Source organism: Choristoneura fumiferana, chromosome 18 (genome assembly GCF_025370935.1).
Source record: "Choristoneura fumiferana chromosome 18, NRCan_CFum_1, whole genome shotgun sequence".
In the NCBI taxonomy this organism is placed as follows: domain Eukaryota; kingdom Metazoa; phylum Arthropoda; class Insecta; order Lepidoptera; family Tortricidae; genus Choristoneura; species Choristoneura fumiferana.
The window spans coordinates 6453844-6470168 of record NC_133489.1 but is presented as its reverse complement, the minus strand read 5'-3'; the positions used below and the strand labels follow the sequence as shown (position 1 = coordinate 6470168).

General features: G+C 37.1%; 1 long non-coding RNA gene across 1 annotated transcript; it reads left to right on the top strand.

Moving 5' to 3' along the window:
• The first annotated feature begins 6064 nt into the window (after nt 1–6064).
• Nucleotides 6065–15714, top strand: LOC141437763 (uncharacterized). Its single transcript, XR_012452419.1, has 2 exons — nt 6065–12627; nt 15376–15714. It is a non-coding gene; the product is annotated as an uncharacterized lncRNA (long non-coding RNA).
• The last annotated feature ends 611 nt before the right edge of the window (nt 15715–16325 follow it).

Here is a 16325-nt window from a genome sequence, read left to right as displayed (position 1 = left end):
AGCTTTACTTAAACATGTTAAATTTGTATTATGAGTGAAGTGATGTTTAATTATTTATTAAGACGCCTACACAGAGGATTATACTTTATTATGGAAGGAAACACAGTCTTAGCAAGAACCGAATAACTATTATTCGCAGAAAATAAGGCGCTTTATGCTAAATACGGAAAATGAATGGTTAATGAAGCCGTAGTGGCCTAGTGGTTCGATCTATGGCCTCTTAAGCATAGGATCGTGAGTTCAAACCCTGGTTCGCACCTCTGGGTTTCCGAAATTCATGTGCGAAATTATGTTTGAAATTTATCACGAGATTTGCGATGAAGGATAACATCGTGAGGAAACCTGCACAACCCTGCGAAGCAATTCAATGGTGTGTGTGAAGTTCCCAATCCGCACTGAGCCCGCGTGGGAACTACGGCACAAACCATCTCCTTCTGAGAGGAGGACTGTGCCCAGCAGTGGGACGTATAGGCTGGGATGATGATGATGAATGGTTAATGTTGGTAACTTCGTTTTAGTACTAAATGTGTAGAGTTCTTTCACTTATTTAACTGTCCCTCCTACTTTGTAACTTGGCATCATGAATATTCACCGGAAAGCTACTAACTGTGAATGACATCAAACTTTTAAGGGTAAAAGTTTAAGCTTTCGAAGTAAGATGCAGTTGTTTGGACAAAATTAATAGAACATAAGTAGATACATTATGCAGGCTACCGCCTACCCGCACTCTAAGTTCTTAACAACTTTAAGTTAGGTTAGGCACTGTAATTTATCGTAGAACTAGGCTAGCTGGTTAAGGTATACCGTAGGCGACAGGCTAGCAACCTGTCGCTATTGTTCCGTTTTTGTCAAACTTAAAACCTAAAATTGCTAAAAGTGGCTCCGAAGCGGCAACGTTTCGTTCCTACCCCATTTGGGAATACAGGCGTGATGTTTGTGCGTGTGTGTAGACTAGCTGACTAAGATAAGAATCTGGAGCAGCACGGAATAAATATTCTTGTCTTTTTAAGTTACTTGTTTGAGGAGAAACCATTGGTTTCCGCAGTTCATTGAGGAGTTATGTTGGCAGTGAAAAGGCATAACAAGACACCAAATTGTTCTGATTGTGTGTGTTTCGTCTTCGCATTTGCATCTCTGATTAAAACCGTCCTGAGCAAAGGAATACTTAAAGAAAAATCGAAATCGAAAATTCTCTACATTTGCCTCAGGCAATAAGATTCGGTACTTACTAGATGTTTGATTAATTTTTGAGCTCCCCGGGGCTCTAAAGTAGTCTTAATTAGATCAAATTTGATCTAGTCTGAAAGTAGCAAGTTTCTTGAAATACTTACTTATTTACGTGATTGGAAAACCGTTTATACCTAGGTGAATACGTAGTTCTATCTATGAACTAGATATATGGAAAAGAAAAAGATGGTTAGGTAGTTTTCGTATTCTTACCAAAAAGTCAGCTAAACGATCATAACGCTTCCATGTAGTTACCTATTGAAATTTTATTTATCGCAATTCGCTAGTGTGATGGGATAACCAAGGTACTCGCGACTAAACAAAAGAGCGAAACTACACGTACACATCGTCAGTGTTTGACCTTTACAAAACAGTGTAGCAGTGTGGCTCGTCATTGAAAGACGTTTCAACCAATGAAAAATACAATTTATTTGTGAATCCAACCCAGTTACAATGGTAAAACAATCAACCCATTTTCTGCTCACGTCTTAACTAGACCAATGCGCGCATAAAACTTCCAGGCTGAAGTTACTAGATACAAAAATGTCCGTCCAGTTTGAAAATGCCAAAGCAAGCTTAAACCGCGTGTGGTCCAGATAACTGCATGGAAATAAACAAGAGAGCTAGAACAAAATAGAGGAAGCAATTTCTTTGGAAAAATACATTATTCTTGGCACGTCTGGCAACCAATTAGTCCGGGCGTACAGTTCGTTTTATGTTCCCACAATAGCCTGGCTCGCCAGAAGCCAACTTAATGTAAAAGGCGTGTCTAATTCTACATCAAGTGTTTTCTCAAAAGTCTTACCGTCAAACATGGTGGATTGAATAAATGCTTGGTGCAAAAGTAGGAGCTTTTCTTAGAAGTTGTTCCTTTTGTCCATTTTCAGATAAGGTAACGTCGGTGATAATTTTTACGTTTTTTTTTTATTCGACTGGATGGCAAACGAGTAAGTGGGTCTCCTGATGGTAAGAGATCACCACTGCCCATAGACACTCGCAACACCAGGGGGATTGCAGATGCGTTGCCAACCTAGAGGCCTAAGATGGGATACCTCAAGTGCCAGTAATTTCACCGGCTGTCTTACTTTCCACGCCGAAAGTACTGCTGCTTCACGGCAGGATTAGCGAGCAAGATGTACGTTGTTAGTTAGCCATTTTTGTTGAGTGTGTTCAGTCTTCTAAAAAGTATTTTGAAACAAGAATTAGTAGTACAGAGAAGACCGATTTTATAATCACTTCACTCTAAATGCAGAGCTACAAAACCAGAGTTGAAATAAATAATATTTTTGCTGGTTGAAACTCTAGGTTTCTTGTTAATTAAGTATAATTTAAAAAAAACTTCCGTCGAAATCCCATCGACTTCTTTCCTAGAGTTACTTTATAAACTTACTGGCTCTTTTAAAGATACCTACTCCTATCTAGCAAAGATATCTACCTACAGATATGTAGATTTCCCACAGGTAAGGGATAAACGCACATATAGGTATCTACCTAATCCCACGTAAGTGAGAGGATGACATTCACAGAGGTTGGGACGTATGACCGTTATGTAAATTTCTTTTTGAAGATCCCTCACAAATTCCTACGCACTTACGCAGTTGCTCGAACATTTGAATTGAGTTGGCAAAAGTAAAGTTAAGGTGAATATTTCTACGTGTGGTTGATATGAATCTTTTGAGTTTGAGTATTGGGATGAGGTAAAAATTACAACTTTTGTTTTATGTCCTTGCAGATCTGCTTTGTTTTGTTCGTCGAAAATGTATTTGTAAAATAATTTTATTGTGACTTATATTATATATTTTATACTAAATATTATAATTTAAGACATTGCACGACATTTGATCGGTTATACACAGGTTAAATGGGTCTTATGAATTTTTATTTTTCGTAGTAAAGCGAATTGTTACTATGATTTCTGTTTACTTCTCTTCTTAGGAGAATTATTATATTATTGTATTAAATACTTAATTTGTTTTGGCGAGTTAAAATTCTTTTTCTCATGGAACTCTACACAGACAATTGAATAGGACATTTTTGTATCTTTGTTAACGTTTATTCACAAATAAGTTATTAATTAAATAGATTCATAAATTAAAATTGTTCTCAAAAGTTTACTTCTATCGTAACTAATTGAATACCTTTTCTAATTTATTTATTTATTTCAATAAATGTACACAGCTATACATTCATTTACCAATACGCCGCGAAATTAAAAAATATAGGTACACAAAAATATATATTATATAGCTAATAAATTCCGTAATCTTTTTGTAATCTTATTTTCATTCGACTTCTTTTGACTACCTTGTTTACTTGAGTTGCATGTAATAGGATAGGATGGGATTCTAAGTCTCTGTAGAAGCCGGGTGCTTTTTGAGAATCATGTCGTTACTTTTTCGTGAAAAAAAATGGAAAATATTAGTATTCTGGTATAGGCTCATTACATACTTCCAGTTTCTCATTTTTGTAAGAAGGAAAACAGATCACAATAACTATAACAAAACCCTGGACGACGTTTCGGCCACATTGCAGTGACAAGTGTGGAGTATCACGTTTTCTAGGTTACAATAATAAACGTAACCAACCAGTCATTCAAACACATTCAGTGCCACTCTCATAATTGAGTTGCTTAACTTTCAAACTCAAATAAGTCAATTCTATTAATTTTACGATTTTGGTATGAAAAAAAAAGACAAATAAGGTAGAGACTCTCCTAAGAGGATAGCGACTCAATTTTGCACATGACCGTTTGCGGCACTCGGACAAGTCTCGAGTTTGACAGCTGGCAACGAACGCATTAATAAATAAGCACTCAGTATTGGAAGTGTTTCAAGACGATACACAAACATCACGCCTGAATTCCCAAATGGGGTAGGCAGAGCACGCGAAACGTTACGGCTTCGGACCCACTTTTAGCAATTTTAGGTATTAAGTTTGACAAAAGCGGTAGGTACTGACAATAGTGACAGGTTGCTAACCTGTCGCCTACGGTATAGTAGTAAGTACGGTTGTAAGTAGGTTACAAGTGATTCAAAATCACATTAACCATTACTCAGGATTTGTGCTAACCACGAATTATATCAATTTAGGTAAACAGTGGATGCCTAATCCTATATAATCTGTAGGCTGATTGGTGATTGCCGTAGAACTAGTCACTAAACAATACGCACAGAATTATACTTGCAGTATCTTCAAATTATCCTGGAATATTTATGCAGTTTATTTGGGTTAAGTAATTTGTCATAACATGCTTGTAAGTAAATATTTTTTTGATCAAACGTGTGTTCGCGCTTTTGAGTCGGTACGCTTTGAACATCGATCAAAGTATGCAAACGCTTGTCAAGCACATAAAATCGGTCAAGTGCGAGTGCGAGCGACTCGCGCATGAAGGGTTCCGCACCTCCGCACAATGTTTTAAAAACAAATAGTTCAGTACTTAATCATTTTTTGTAAAAAAATCTATTACAAGCTTTTTTGCTGGCGGTACCTACTTTTTGCCCCTGGTTACCAAAGTAGGTAGTCGTCAAGACGAATCATATGAGACTAAAATCGATGCAGTCGTGTCGTTTTATTACAGAGTTCCTATGGCCAACATCTAACTTCATCATCAGATATCAGCTCTACGTCATAATAATATTGCATTGTCATCGGATTTACACATGCATGCAAAATTTCAGCTCAATCGGTTGAAGATATCCACTTCAAATTTAAGTTGAAATATTAATTCCACCCGAACAAACAACTACGAGAGTTACATTTTATTACAAGTTTAAAAACATATCACCAAAATGTAAGCACTATAGGTGCAAGTATTTTGAATAAAGAACAATTTTAAATTCTCATCCTCTTCGGCTGTCGCCCTATTGGAGCTGAATAGCGCTTCAGACTCTTGCCATGCGCCGTAGCAAAAAAAAAATAGCTTAGCTGTCAGTTTGGTTCATTCGCGGGAAATGAGGGCTATCGTTTTTTGTCTCACTAGATGGCGCACTGTTGCGTGAGGTTTTTAAGTATGGCTTTTAAAGTCTGTTATTACGGGCGTGAAAACAAAGTTTAGATTAAAATCATATTTAATACACCTTAAAACCGTACCATAAAATATCGAGCATGCCACAGTGTTGCATAGTCCCAATTTTGTTCGAAAAAAGGGAGGACAAAGGTTTCCGAAAGACAAAACTGTCTCAAACACAGACATTCATTGCCCCGGAACGCATATTTGCCATAATTAATTTCAGATATTACAAAATATTCACAAAATTATTCTAATTAAAAATATACCCGCGTAGCTCACTCAAAAACTATGAGATTTGACATTTCGGAGACCTCACGCTACACTAGCGCCTCTAGCGGCGAATTCATACGCGATAGCCCTCATTCAGAGGACTTCGTATGTTGTGTAATTAAATAATAAGAAGCTAGACTAGTGTGAATAATTTTAAGCCTACTATAAACCTTTTAAATAGTGGTAAATACTTAGTATGATTTTTAGTGTAAAATACAATAGGTAAACATGGTGATTATACGGTGTGGATTTGGCGAGCGCTTTATCACAGTTTGCTTCATTGAGGTTTGTGGTTCGTAGATTGCTTTATTAATTTTGCACAAAAACGAATAAACCACACATCAGACAGTCACTATATTGTATTATCGAACTTTTATAAAACATAATTAAAATAAACATAAAGGTTACAATTCAAAAATAGCTAGTCTTTTAGCGAGGGTTAAACGGCTAATATCTAGCCTAAAAAACTGAAAACACACGTTTCTTGTATAAACCCTTTAATTTTTTTACTTTATTTTTAGCTTGTTTACGAAGTAATTAAAAAATTAAGTCTAATTTTATTAAGGTGCGTCGTCTTCCATACAAACTTTGGTACATCAATATTTCTTCCACAGACGTTATTTCGACGCGATTTTTTGAGGATAGTTAGTTATGGGCATATTGTTGTCGCAAATCACAAAATGGAGAGGATCTATAATACCTAAATTTCAGTATGATGCAGTAAATTTTGATCCATTTTACTGTGGTGTGAGTAGCTAATGTCAAATATAATCTGTTGTAAAAAGGTATTGACTATTTCGGGCGGTCACGTGACCACCTAGTTTGGCTCAGTGGTACCAATTCTTAGAAGTATGTAGTAAGAGAAGGAGTTCGAAACTCGATGACGCATAATGATTCTTTTTCTTTTTTTTTTACTTTTTTATGTTTATTTACAAAGAATAAGTAATAGCATTTCGATAAAGTGCAATTAACCATGAAATTCAGTATTTTTAAGTCAGGTCAAACCAAAGAAAGTAATGTTTTTTCTTGAGGTCATCAATCTACTCTTTTTATCAAATAGCTGGCAAACTAGCATGCGGGTCACCTAATGGTAAGTGATCACCGCCGCCCTTGGTCACCTACAGCATTATTAGGACTGCGGGTGCGTTGCCGGCCTAAAAGGGAGGAGGGGGGGGGCTAAATTGGGCGGTATGGGGGCAGGATAAAAGGGGGAGGGGAGTTGGGCAAAGGTACTATTTCACGCCGGTATTCAGATGGAGGTTGGTACTACTCCGGTCGAGCCGGCCCATTTGTACTGCAGTCAGCAAGTGGTTACAGTAAGGCTCTACCACATGAAAACTTGCTTGAACAACTAGATGCCTTCAAGAATGTTCTATGATGATGATGATGATGATGAATTCCTGTAGTCCCTCAGCAGGGACATAGGGCTCGCAGTAGGGACTTCCATGCGTCACGGTCCTGTGCTGTGGCTTCTAGGTCTCGCCAATGGTACCCAATTAGGGAGATCTCCTTCTCAACCGATCGTCTCCAGGTGATTCGGGGTCGGCCTGGCCTCCTACTACCAGCAGCTTGCCACTCCAGCGCTTGCTTGGCGAGATGAGCATCGGTTCTCCGCAACACGTGTCCGATCCAGCGCCACTTCCTCAATAGGATCTCCTTATCAATTGGCTTCTGGCTCGTCAACTCCCACAGTCTAGTGTTTGTAATGGTTCGTGGCCAATAAACTCCTAATATGCGACGCAAACACTTGTTCACAAAAACCTGGAGTTTACTGGTGATTGCTTTCTTGACGAGCCAGGTCTCACACCCGTACAGGAGAACCGATTTGACATTTGAGTTGAAAACTCTGATTTTTGTGCGCCGTGTTATTACGTGGGACGTCCAGACCGGTTTGAGTTGTGCATATGCGGCACGAGCCCTGTTTATGCGCGCTTCGACATCTGCATCGGTTCCACCATTTGGGTCAACAAAACAAGAATGTTCTATACTTATTATTAATTAATAAAAAGCTTGTAAAATAATGGCGTATCGCAACAAAAGCGTAGTGTAATTTGTTTGTTACAATTTCACTTAGCGGGTCAAAATTTGAATGGTTTGGCTGTATGTAAGTAAAAACCGGGTGTTAGGATAAAATACCTAGCCTAGCGTTATTTACTTTCATTGGCAGTCCTGAACTTAGATAAACTTTCATAGTTCTCGGGCAAAATATCACACGTGTTGTAAAATGTAACTAAATATTTTGCATACATTTTGCGTAGACGCTAGCGCCATGCCGCGGTCATATAAGTAATATATTTTTTGGAATTCCTTGGTACCCTATCACAAAAAAACCGGCCAAATGCGAGTCATTTGGTGTATGGGAGCCCCCTTTAAATAATTATTTTATTCTGTTTTTAGTATTTGTAATACATAATCTGTGAAAATTTCAAGTGTCTGACTATTACGACTCAAGAGATAGAGCCCTGTAACAGTCGGAACCCTGCACTGCTTTCGTGAGGAAACCTGCACAAACCTGCGAAGCAATTCAATGGTGCGTTTTTTTTTTATACGACTGGATGGCAAACGAGCATGTGGGTCTCCTGATGGTAAGAGATCACCACCGCCCATAAACATTTGCAAACCAGGGGAATTGCAGATGCGTTGCCAACCTAGAGGCCTAAGATGGGATACCTCAAGTGCCAGTAATTTCACCGGCTGTCTTACTCTCCACGCCGAAACACAACAGTGCAAGCACTGCTGCTTCACGGCAGGATTAGCGAGCAAGGTGGTGGTAGCAATCCGGGCGGACCTTGCACAAGGTCCTACCACCTGCAAAAGCGTGTGAAGTGAAGTTCCCAATCCGCACTGGGCCCGCGTGGGAACTATGGCCCAAGCCCTCTTGTTCTGAGAGGAGGCTGGGATGTAACAGATGGACGGACAGACAGACAGCGGAGTCTCACCAATAGGGTTCCGTTGGCACGTTCCCTAAAAAAAATTGTACTAAAAAAGAAAAAAAGTCGCTAAAAAAGACACTAACAACGAAAGCATTAGGTTATATCGGTTGTAATATTCGTCTAGCAATCATAACAAAATAGGCTGAATGAAAGAGGTTTTAAAGAAACTTAGAATGAAGTACTGGCTGGTTAGATAATTAAAAATATAATGTCATGGAAATGTCATCCAGACTATCACCACTAGTCACATTTATTTGTATGTCAGTAATTTTTAAATTTATTGTCGTCTTCAGTTCAATAATTTTAATGTAGAAGAATGGCGCTGTCTCATATTTCGTTTCCTAGATTTTTTTTACCGTACAACGGTAAAACCTACAAGACAATGGCAAAATTGACCTCCAATGGACAGAGCCACAGTTTTCCAAAAAACAAACAAGTTTATTGTCTGGAGGAAGGAAATATCTAAGGCGCTAAAAGGACTACAATATAATCCTTACAGCATAGGATATGCTGTGAAATCTGACACAGGTATAGTCGCAACACATTTTTTAATACTATAAAATTGAGTGTTTTTTTACTAAAAGTGTACCTACGCTTTGTAAGATTTTTATAATACCGGTAAACCATGATCATAGCAATTAACATTATAGGTATAGGATTTTCGGATGAAGTGTGTATTTTTTTATAACAAGCTTTTTACAAGCTTTTATTTAGTTTCACCTGTCCCGTTGTCTGTCTATCTGTCTGTCTGTCTGTAGTCAAATCTTGCAAGTATAATTTGACCAACTTCCAGTAGTCAGATTGACTTGAAATTTGGAATGATTATGTAATTTGCGTGACAATACAATAATCTGGTAGTGACATCCTGGTAGTCCGACCAGGATCGTCTCCGCAGGACGGAACTCTTCAACGGTTAATAGCATCGACTTGAAATTTGGTATGCAAATGTTTTTTGTGTGACAATGCAAGTACTGTCAACAAAAAGGACAGTTATAAAAAAAAAAACTGTGATTAAAAATGAAATTTTTACCAAACCTTATTAAATTTAGTGGTTCAACATTTAGTGGTATCGATTTGAAACGTGGTACAGAGACGTACCCAGTTTGGATGACAATGTAAGTAGGTTCAGTCAGCGAAACAAAATGTGCAGTCAGCAAACAAAATACAAAATCTTGTTACATTTTGTATACTTATTAGTATTGATTCCAGCCAGTAGCTAGTTATAGGTGGTGCGCTGTCTGTCATCGAATCACACACACACACACACACACACATTCAGTCAGTATTTTTGCAAGCTTTATTTAACTTGCAATGTATGTATGTATGTATGTATGTATGTATGTGTGGTTCAAACCTTGCAAGTTAAATTCAACCAACTTCCAGTAGCCGGATTGTCTTGAGATTTGGCATACTTTATGTAAATTGAGTGACAATACAATAATCTGGTAGTGGCATCCTGGTAGTCCGGCTAGCATCGTCTCCGCAGGACGGAACTCTTCAACAGTTAATGGCATCGACTTGAAATTTAGTACCTATTAAATATATAATCCTAATGATAAATAAATTTGAAAGTTTGTAAGTGAGTGAGTTTGTGAGTGAGTATGTTTGTTACTTCTTCACGCTGAAACGGCTACGCAGATTTGGATGAAATTTGGTACAAAAATAGTTTATAACCTGGATAAAAACAACTTGGATATTGAATACTTTTTATCCCGATATTCCCACGGGATAGGAATAAAATCTCGAATTAATAACCGCTAGGCTTAGAGACATGAAATTTGGTATGTACATAGCTGGACATTTGGAATAACACATAGGCTCCTTTTATCCTGATATTCTTACGGGATAGGGATAAAATCTTGAAATAACAACCGCTGGGTTTAGAGTCATGAAATTTGGCATGGTTGGTTTAATTTAACGTCAGTGAAAACCACGATGTAATTTTAGGGAATTCCCACGAGAATTTAATAAAATCCCGGAATTTCAATTCAACTGCTGTATCTATTGATTTACGCGTGCGAAGCCGCGGGTAAACGCTAATAATAAATATCACGGGACAATTCACACCAATTGACCTAGTCCCAAAGTAAGCTTAGCAAAGCTTGTGTAATGGGTACTAAACAACGGATAAATATAATTATATAGATAGATACATACTTAAATACATATTAAACACCTAAAACCCATGCAAATGTAGTGACAATGCAAGTACAGGTAACAGTAACAAACGTACAGTCAGCAAATGTACTAAAAATGTTTTTTACCAAAAACTTATTATTTATGTAAGATGTAATGTGTCATGGTTTTTTTTTCAAGATTTTATTTACTTTCACCTGTCCCGTTGTCTGTCTATCTGTCTGTCTGTCTGTAATCAAATCTTGCAAGTTAAATTTGACCAACTTCCAGTAGTTGGATTGACAATCGATATACTTATGTAGATTACGTGATAATCTGACAATACAATAATCTGGTAGTAACATCCTGGTAGTCCGGCCAGGATCGTCTCCACAGGTCGGAACTCCTCAATAGTTATAGGCATCGACTTGAAATTTGGTATGCAAATGTAGTTTGGGTGAAAATTAAAGTACAGTCAACAAAAAGGGCAGTTATCAAAAAAAAGCTTGTATTGTAAATTAAATTTTTACCAAAACTTATTGAATTTGCAAGCCATCGAGCAATTTTTAATTATTTTGTTTCTTGGAATCATATATAATATACATATAATTATATATATGTTTCTCATTCTCTTATTGTATGTTAAGTTTCAAGGTGGATGCAAGCCGCTTACAACCGAGGGAACGGGAGGTCTATGGGAGAGGCCTATGTCCAACAGTGGACGTCCTATGGCTGATGATGATGATGATATGTATGTTTCGTGATAATACAATAATCTGGTAATGAAATTGTGTTGGCCCGGTCACAGTTATCTCCGCATGATGTAACTCTTCAACATTTAGTGGTATCGACTTGAAACGTGGTACACAGACGTACCTAGTTTGGATGACAATGTAAGTAGGTTCAGTCAACGAAACAAAATGTGCAGTTAGCAAACAAAATACAAAAACTTGTTATATTTTGTATATACCTATTGGTATTGATTCCAGCCAGTAGCTAGTTATAGGTGGTGCGCTGTCTGTCATCGAATCACGCACACACACACACACACACACACACACATTCAGTCAGTATTTTTCATTTATTATTTTGCAAGCTTTATTTAACTTGCAATGTATATGTATGTGCGGTTCAAACTTTGCAAGTTGAATTTGACCCACTTTCAGTTGGATAGACTTGAAATTCGGCATACTTACTCAGTAAATCTTGTGACAATACAATAATTTGGTAGTGTCACCCAAGTGGTCCAGCCACCAGCCAGACGTCTCGATCGTCAGGACGGAACTCCTCAACGGTAAATGGCATCGACTTGAAATTTGGTACAAAAATGTACTAATTTGGATGACAATGCAAGTACAGTCAAAAAAACTTCAGTCAGCAAAAAAGCTTGTATTTAAAAGTACAATACAAAAAATGATGATGATAATGATGAGATGATGATGATAACGATGATAATGATGATGATCATGATGATGTGATAATGATAATGATGACGACGACTACAACGACGATGATGATGATGATGAGATGAAGATGGTGACGACGATAATGGTTTTTTTATTCGAATGGATGGCAAACGAGCAAGTGGGTCTCTTGATGGTAAGAGTCAGTAAGAGATCACCACCGCTCATAAACATCTGCAACACCAGGGGTATTGCAGATGATGGTGATGATGTGATGTTTATGATGACGATGATGATGATGATGATGAGTCACGGGTAACAGCTAGTTATTTGATAAGAGCGTTTTATACCTGCATAACAACAAAGCCGAAAGAAATTTTTAGCAGTGTTATGTCTATGTTTTGCGTAGGTACCTATATGTATCACAACAACGCTGCTTGATTGATTTCAAAGAAAAGGGACGCTATTTGACATGTAAATGACACGAATTCACAGGGACTCTTCAACGTGATTGTGATTGTGACAAAGTGTATAATTTGAGTTCAGATAGAGATAACTAGTGTATGTAAACCTACTTAGTAGTCATTTCTAATTTAAAAAACTAATTTCAGGAATTAGACTAATTTTTACTAAAAATCATCTAATTGGACTCCAGTGGATCACTTAGAAGGTAAGACCTGCTTTGCTTCTTTTTGTCACAAATAAGTAATTTCACATTATCATCACAATACAAGTAATATGCAGTAGATCGACTTCATACTAGCGCACGAATCGACGCACGCACAGCCAAGCGTCAATTACACGACCGCTAACCAATGCCTCCAACCAAGCGCCACGCAGTCCGGTCGCTGGTCGCCCGCTCTATTCACCCTCGTTACGATTCCGTAACGTGGCTATATAGCGCTTGGTACTAACTCTTCATAAGAATGAGATTTTTTTGGGCTGATAGTTTCTGTTGTAATATTTGGTGGAAAGTGCTGGAAGAGAATTAAATAACTGATTTGTAAGATATGAGTTAGCAAAAAGATGTTCATTGACAACAGTGTTTATTTCGAGTAACTAACTAGGCAATACATAAAGAAAAAATATAACTATATAAACAAGTCTGCACAACAGACGTTACTTACTATCTACAACAGTTAAAACGGAGAATTAGTGAAGATTGGGAACAGCAATTGAATATAAAAAAAAAAAGAGATGCGAGACTGGATTCGAAACCATGATCCTTCTTGAATGGCCATATTAGTAGGTCGAACTACTCTGTTACCACGTACCTTTTTACCCTAACTGAAGCGAAGGTTATGTTTTGGACCTGTGTGTATATATTTAAGTATGTACGTATGTTCCTATGTTCGCTCGTAACTACTCAACGGTTTAACCAATTGTGACAAGTGACGTCATTACATTTGTCTTATTAGCGTGAGGGTCACTTATTGGGTAAATAAAATTCTTATGAAGTCAAAGTTTAAGGTGTGTGTGTGTGTGTGTGTGTGATGTAATTTTGTTGAGCTTAAATAATCTGAACTACTGTTGATGCACCACCTGCTGTAAACTACGTAGTCCTAATATTATTATATTTGGCTCTCTGTTGCCAAATATAAACTCCAGGCTCCAGCACTGCGGTGTGGAATGACAATTTTGGATCTATATTGGAATCCATAACAACTTATGTCATAATGATATTTTGCCATAATGTCATTCCATAATTTTTTTCCTAATATTGAATATCCTAATGCTTATTTGCACTAATTTCGTAAGTACTAATTAACATATTATGTCCTTATACTCACATGTCCAAATATTGGTTGACATAATCACTTTTGTACTAAACTGGTTTGGAAACTTCACACACCGTTGAATCATCCCCCTTACCACTAATATAATAAATGCGAAAGTTTGTAAGTCTGTTTGTTTGTTTGTTACCCCATCACTTCAAAACCGCTGAACCAATTTAGATAAAATTCGGTACCTACATAGATAGTTTGAGTCCCAGAAAAGGCCATAGGATAGTTTTTATCCCGGGAAATTGCATATAATAGTAGTAAATAATAATACACTAAAAAAAGGCCACTTTATAAATAATTTTAAATAAAATACTTTTCTGACTGCTGTTCTTTTTTGTAGGGGTCGCAGTTCTAACCTAACCTATTTTTCTGGCTGCGGTTCGTTTCTGTAGGAGTCGCAGTTCTAACCTAACCTAACTTACTTTTCTGGTACCGATTCGTCACTGTTGGGAACTCAGTTGTAACGTAATATACTTTTCTGGCTCGCAAGTCGCTGTTTACCTACAAGTGCTCTGTTATGACAATTAATATTATGGATTTTAATATTATTACTCGTAAGTTTTATGTCTTACTATATTAGTACAAAACATATTAGGGATGTAGAGTATTAGGACATGTAATATTATGGCTTATGATTATTAGGACAAAAAATCATTAAGGCAAAAATAGGATATGTCAAAAGTGTTTATGGCAAAAGTGTTATGGCATTTGAGTTTAGGACAAACGATATTATGGATTACGAAGGGGACCCGTCAATTATATCTCCAGTCGAGTAAGCTGTGCATTATCCGTCAGTCAGTCATACAGTAGGTAACGTTACTCTTATTAATAAGTTATAAACCTCCACCAGTTTAGTGAAATTACAAAATAAGATAAAAGGTCAACTCGATTTTATGGTTCGGTACCCAAAACCCTATTACTAAGACTTCGTTGGTCGTTTGTCCGTCCGGCTGTCACCAGGCTGTATCTCAAGAACCGTGAGAGTTAGACAGTTGAAATATTCACAGATTATGCGGCCTCTATAACAACAAATACTAAAAACAGAATAAAATAAATATTTAAAGAGGGCTCCCATAAAACAAACGTGTTTTTTTTTGCCTTTTTTTGCTAATGTCCAATGAATATTGTATAGATGGTGCGCAACCCTTTGTGCGCGAATCAAACTCGCAGTCGGTCGGTTTCATTTCACTACACTTGTTTAGCAAAATCCCTCTGTTACGCGTCAGTGACGAAACGAACTCGCAAAGTCAACTCTATGATCTCTCTCTCTCTCTCTCTCTCTCTCTCTATGATAAAAGTCTGAATAAAAAAAACTCCAAACGAAGGTCGAGGCCGGGCTGCCGCCTCACTCGCCGCCCTTGCCCTTCAACCTGACCCAACAGAGTCGCATCCGCTCCACCTACATCGATCTCGCTCGCTTCACTCGCTCGATCCGCAGCAGTGAAGATATTATTTTGGCGGAGCAGGTTTAGGTTTTTGATCAAATGACTTTTTTTCTTGGCCGGTTTATTAAGAATTATCTCCTAAATGTATGGAAAAAAGATAAACTTAAAATTATAAATGAGTTTTATTTTGTTCCTTCGTTTGTCTTTCCTTTTACTGTTTTTGCTCACTAAATATATTTAACTTTTCAGATTCATAATGGACTTCAAATTATTTTCTGAGACAAGTACGTAATACATAACAAAGTACAAAGCTAATAGTATTAGCGATTTTGTATTAAAATTCACCAATACTCTTAGCTTGTACTTTACCTATTATGCAATTGGGCCCGGTAGTCTCATGGATAGGAGCCGAAGATTCAACAGTTACTTACACCTCTTGCTACATAAGTACTAAATACCTTTACAGATTGATTAAACCACCGTTCTTATTTCAAAAAATGACAATCATCGAAAACAGTACCATATTGTCAAATAATATATACGTCTCTTTCAGTTTGGGCGTGACGTCAGTGAGGTGTCAATTGTTCGTTACCTATATGATTTGATTATTTATGACTTTCAATATTTTTTGATTTTACAAGATCTTGCGGATTAAATTGAGGAATATATAGGTTGTCACAAAAATATAAGTAAACCACTAAAGACAACATGTAGTATCGAATCGTGAATATAATTATTTTTTTGTTTTTAAGAAATCTATTGTTATAAAGTAAAGAAATATTAACTTTAAGGTTTTATGTAGCATACTCTATGAACGCAGGTTCAAGTTTTAAATATTTGGCCGCAGATGCGCCACTCTTCCTTCTAAGAAAATATTCCGTTTTTGTAACACAGCTTCCTTAGCGATTTATTTTAATAAACTAATAAGAAGTCTTACTCGATATTTTAATTGCCTGGCTTAATAGGTTATGGCCCAGGATACGTGAAATATTAGTATTCACTGCGTAAAAAGAGTAAAGAGCAGAGTTTTTTCAAAGTTATTCACGAGACCGGCAGCCGTCCGGCGAAATTAAAAATGGAGGTTGCAAACTCGATGAAAATTGAAAAATTTGATGGTCGTAACTTCAAGCAGTGGAAGTTTCAGGTTAAGTGTGCTTTACGAGCGAAAGGCATAGATATAAATGAATTAAAACCTGAAA